The sequence below is a fragment of the Grammomys surdaster genome, unplaced genomic scaffold (genome assembly GCF_004785775.1).
Source record: "Grammomys surdaster isolate TR1022 unplaced genomic scaffold, NIH_TR_1.0 165, whole genome shotgun sequence".
In the NCBI taxonomy this organism is placed as follows: Eukaryota; Metazoa; Chordata; class Mammalia; order Rodentia; family Muridae; genus Grammomys; species Grammomys surdaster.
The window spans coordinates 21,077,937-21,083,472 of record NW_021604613.1 but is presented as its reverse complement, the minus strand read 5'-3'; the positions used below and the strand labels follow the sequence as shown (position 1 = coordinate 21,083,472).

At 40.4% G+C, this 5,536-nt stretch overlaps 1 pseudogene; it reads left to right on the top strand.

The window, feature by feature from the left end:
* Window positions 1-4,340: 4,340 nt before the first annotated feature.
* On the top strand, window positions 4,341-5,232 carry LOC114619697 (annotated as a pseudogene).
* The last annotated feature ends 304 nt before the right edge of the window (window positions 5,233-5,536 follow it).

Sequence of the window (5,536 nt, the reverse complement as noted above, 5' to 3'; positions counted from 1 at the left end):
CTTCAGAATTCTCATAATATAACTCACAGACTGTATGAAGTTTAACAACAAGGGAGGCCCAAGTGAGGATGCTTCAATCCCATTTAAAAGGGTGAACAAAATAATCACCGAAGGCAAAGGGAAGAAGGGACCTGAGTGGGAGAGGGGAGGGGAAAGAGAAAAGGGGAACAGGATCAGGCATGGGGGAGGTAGGAGAGAAGCTCAGAGGGCCAAGGGAATGAAAGAAAATATGCAGCTACAGGGGAAGGGGGTGGGGGTAGTCTATAAATTCTCAGAGACCTGGGATGTGAGAGACCCAGGACTAAATGGAGATGACCAGAGAGATGGAACATAAGAGATCATCTCCAGAAGATTGTATACCCAGAGGAAAGATGGGGCCACCAACCAATCTTCAAAAATTTTGACTCAGAATTTTTCCTGTCTAAAGGAAATGCAGGGGGAAAAATGGAGCAAAGACTGAAGAAAAGGCATCCCGCAACCGGCTCAACTTGGGATCTATACCATGCACAGGTACCAAACCCTGACACTATTACCAATGTCATGTTGTGCTTGTAGACAGGAGCCTGGCATGGCTGTCCTCTGAGAGGCTCTACCAGCAGCTGACTGAGATAGATAAAGATACTTACAGCCAATCATTGGACTGAGGTTGGGGACCCTTATGGAAGAGTTAGAGGAAGAATTGAAGGAGCTGAAAGGGATGGAAACCCTATAGGAAGACAAACAGTATCAACTAATCCAGACCCCTCAGAGCTCCCAAAGGCTAAGATACCAATCAAAGAGCATACATGGGCTGGTCTATGGAACATATGTAGTAGAGGACTGCCTTGACTGGTCTCAGTTGGAGAAGATTCACATAATCCTGTAAAGACTTGATGCCCCAGGGAAGAGGGATGCTGGGCATGATGAGGTAAGGGTGGGTAGATGTGTAAGGGGGTGGGGGATAGAGGGGTTGGGGTTGGGGTTGGGGTGGGAGGTGGGTAAGCACCCTCTCAGAAGCAAAGGGAAGGGGAAGGGGTGAAGAACTCTTAGATGGGGGACCTGGAAGAGGGCAAAATTTTGAATGTAAATAAATAAAATAATTTAATTTTGTTTTTAAACCAAAAGGAGAACAGAAGCTGGGGAGATGTTTATATAGTACAGTACCTGTCTCAAAGGTTCAAGGATCCGAATTCAATTCCAAAAACTCATGAAACACACACACACACACCACAATAAAACAATAAACAAAAAAAAAACAAACGAGGTATGGTGCTGTGTAGCTGTAATCACAGTGTTTGGGGGAAGGGGTGGATGGCAGCTGGTCACTGGGGCTTCCTAACAGGTCAGTCTAACATAGTTGGTAAAGCTCAGGCCAATGAAGTACATAGGGAAAATGGCTCCTGACCAATGACCATTGAGCATGACTCCTTAGTCTTGTCATGCACTTGCACATGTGTATACTCACACAGGATCTCTTTCTCTCTCTCTCTCTCTCTCTCTCTCTCTCTCTCTCTCTCTCTCACACACACACACACACACACACACACACGCACACACACACACACACCACACACACACACACACACACACACACACACACACACACATACACACACCCTCCTACATATATGTTTACAACTGAATAAATAAAAGTAACAAAATTACACCCTTACACTGGTGGATGCAAGGCTCCTTCACTTCTTTCAGGTGTCAATTGGCATGTACCCTCAACCATTTCCAAAGTCTGAACCCTGTTCTAAGTTAGCTTAGCTGTCATTCATGGTAATATGCTCTGTTCCCCTGCCCCTCCCCCACTCAAGGTTACTGCAACCTTGCAATCTCTTCTCATGTTCACTGTCACTGGAGTTGTTGTTACCCAAGCTCAGTCCCTCATGGAACAAGGCCAAGGTCTGGAAACTGTCTTTCCAACCTCAAGATCCTGGGATTCAGAGAAAGCAAGCATTTCAGGACATCTAAACAACCAAGACAGGCCGGCTGAGGACTGAGTAGATACTCAGGTTGTTACTGTGTTGTGGGTTTCTTTTCCCCAAGGACTCTTCCACATGTTTCTGTTTCAAATCCAGTGAGATCATTGTATAAGCACTCTGGCCTTTCCCCCAAAGAAGGTAGGATTTTGTGTCCACCCACCCTATGCATGTCTGTTGTTTTGCCTATAGATAGATCTGCAAAGCTAATATAATTCTCCTAGAATAAAAAAATATAATAACGTAGATTTTTTTTCTGTTTTAGCTCTTTTTCTTTCATATGTCATGGCCAAACCAATCAAATGTTTTCATCACTGAAATACCCATGGCTTAATGTAGCTGCCAAGTTCAGGATAGAAATATACTGCAGAGCCCTCTACATTTTCCTTATTTCGTCTGTAGCTACACTATTTATAAGTGATTAAACTAGTTCATTCATTCTAATTGCTTCACAGTACTTCTTTATACCTGCTGAGCAAATATCTCTATGTCCTAAGATGGATAAATCCTGCAAATTTAAAATCAAATGAAAAACAAAAACAGAATAATACTCACAGAGAGATGCAATTTATGCAAACACACACAGAAAACAGCAGGAATTCAACCCTCTGACTTGTGTTTAGTACACAGTCAAAATGTGAAAAAATTTGCACAGGATCTGGATGTGGTTCTGTGCATATAAGGTCTGGATTTGGGCAGCAAATGCAAAGAACTTGCAACAAGTACCAGGCCAGTCTTGCCTACATTGTGACCATAAGCCATCTCGGGCTGTGAGACAAAAAAAAAAAAAGAAAAGAAAAGAAAAAAGAAAAGAATAGAAAGAAAGAAAGAAAGAAAGAAAGAAAGAAAGAAAGATGAAAGAAACATACAGATGGAATAGAAGTAATTTTATTATCTTTTTGTAGGAAAGACTCATAGAAGAACTGGGCAAGATAACAGTCAAAGAGTAACTACAATATTTTAAAAAGACAGGAGGGAAGGAAAGAAAGGATGAAGGAAGCAAAAGATGAAGAGAATGAGGAAGAAAGGAAAGAAGGAATGAAGGACAACAAGAAAGATACATTGAAACAAATAAGGCTAAATATTTTTATATTTGAGTGGGTAGTGCATGCATATTTCCTTATTCATTTTAGAGTATGCATGAAATGTTTAATAATTATTTTATAGAGCTGACTGAGACAGATACAGACACTCACAGCCAAACAGTAGAGTTTGAGGACTATTATGGAAGAATAGGAGGAAGAGTCCTAGCCCCAAGAGGATGGGAATTCCATAGGAAGACCAACAGAATCAAGTAACATGGACCCTTAGGGGCTCTCAGAGTCTGAACCACCAACTAAAGAACAGGCACAGGTTGGACCTAGGCCTCCCCATTCATATGTAGCAGATGTGCAGCTTGGTCTTCATGTGGGTTCTGAACAACTGGAACAAGAGCTATCCCAAAAGCTGTTGCCTATACATGAGATATGTAGCTGGGCTACCTTATCTGGTCTCAGTGGGAGAAGTGCCTAGCTTTGGAGAGATTTGAAGTGCCAGGGTGGGGGGTGGATACCTAGGAGGCACCTCACCTACTCAAAGAATAAGGAGAAGGGGATGGGGGGAAGGATTGTGTGTGTGCGGGGAGTGGCCAGGAGGGGGCAGTGAGTGGGATGTAAAGTGAATAAGTAAAAAATAAAATTTAATTAAAAAATAGTAAAAATAATGTAGACTTGTTACCATTTAAAGTAAATTCTGATTCACTAAAGGGTAATATTTCATTTGTACTTTCTTTGAATTATGCCTGGCATGAATGCCTATTTGGAAACATAAACTTTAAAAAATATTTTTCCTATCCTGTTAATTTTTTCCTTCTCTTGTATTTCTTAAAAAAGTATTTTATAAGTGTGAGAGAAGTTATACTTACTTGTATGCCTGCTGCCTACAAAGACCATGGGATGGCATCAGAGATCATGGAACCAGACATACAGATAGTTGTGAGTTGACATGTAGGTGCTGACAATTGAACCCAGTTTCTCTGGAAGAATAGCCCGCGCTTTTTTTTTTTTTTTTTTTTTTTTTTTTTACTGTATAACTACATGTGAAATCATTTATTGTCTAATATATATGTATATATATCTATGTGTATGTGTATATATACATATACATACACACACACATACATACAGGAGATACATGTGAGACATATAGAAATACAGGTTATAAAGAACTAAAGTTACAAGAACAGATTAATCCACAATTGGTAGAGAAAATAGAATGATAGATCCATATTGTCCAAAGAATCACAAGTTTGATGTATAATCTATTACTTTTTTCAGATATATGAAGTAAGCATCCACTATACTCTTAAGATGAAATCACTCTGCACTTACATCCTTATAAAAGAATGTACTTTATTTCCACACTGATCTTGGAGTCCTAGCCAATGTTCCCTCTTTTTTTTTTCTATACTTTTGTTATCCTTGTTCATAGACCTAAACCCACAGATGTGATCTCTTGTCAATTGATCTTCATTCACATAATGATGTTCCTCACTGGAAGGGATATATTTGGCTTACACACGTATTTGAGACAATGAACAATGAGGATGACTTCAAATGTAAGACAATATTTTACAGAAGCAGGGTGACGAGAGGCCTCTCTATCTGTACCACCTGCCTCCTTAGTGTGGTCCAGGCTGTCACAATCAGTCCCAGTACCTCACTGTTGGCAAAATTTAAACATAGACCGAAAATGTACGTGATCTATGCTTTCTTCTATATTTGATCTTTCAATTTGTTCTACAGTATTAACCACATATCCTATGTTGGTGGTTTTACCAATGTTAATGAAACCAAGCAGATGCAGGTTACTAAATCCTGTTCACTATTCCCCATACACTACACCATCAGGGGATTGATTTTAAAAGTGTCACTCTCCAGAGTTGTTTTTCTTGTAGGAATCACACTGACCACCAGCACATACATGGTGATTATTTTCGATAACAGAGGCAATACATGCATCTTTATAGCATCAGCCACCTGAGAAATGAGCCACCTAGAACATCTTGCTGCTGATGGTTTCCTTTGTGGTCATGTACTTGGTAACCTTCACCATCTTATCCACCTCAAAACTGTTATGGATGCATGACCCAGTCATTCAGACTATTCAGAAGTTTGTAGTGAATTCTTATCCCAAAATTACTCCTTTGGTACAAATAAGTTCAGATAAAAGAATAATCAATGTCCTGAAAAAGTTGCTGTCTTAGTGTAACAATTTTTTTATTATTTTATTTATTTACATTTCAAATGTTGTCCCCTTCCTGGTATCCTCTTCATGGACTCCTTATCCCATCCCCTTCCCCTTTGCATCTAAGAGGGTGCTCCCCAACCCCCACCCACTCCTGCCTCACCCCTCTACCATCTGACTTCACTGGGGCAACAAGCCTCCACAGGATCAAGCATCTCACCTTCCACTGATACTAGATAAGGCAATATTCTACTAAAACATAGAAGGAGCCATGGACTCACCCATGAATACACTTTGGTTGAGGGTTTAGCCTCTGGGAGCTCTGAGAGGACCCGTAGTTGATATTG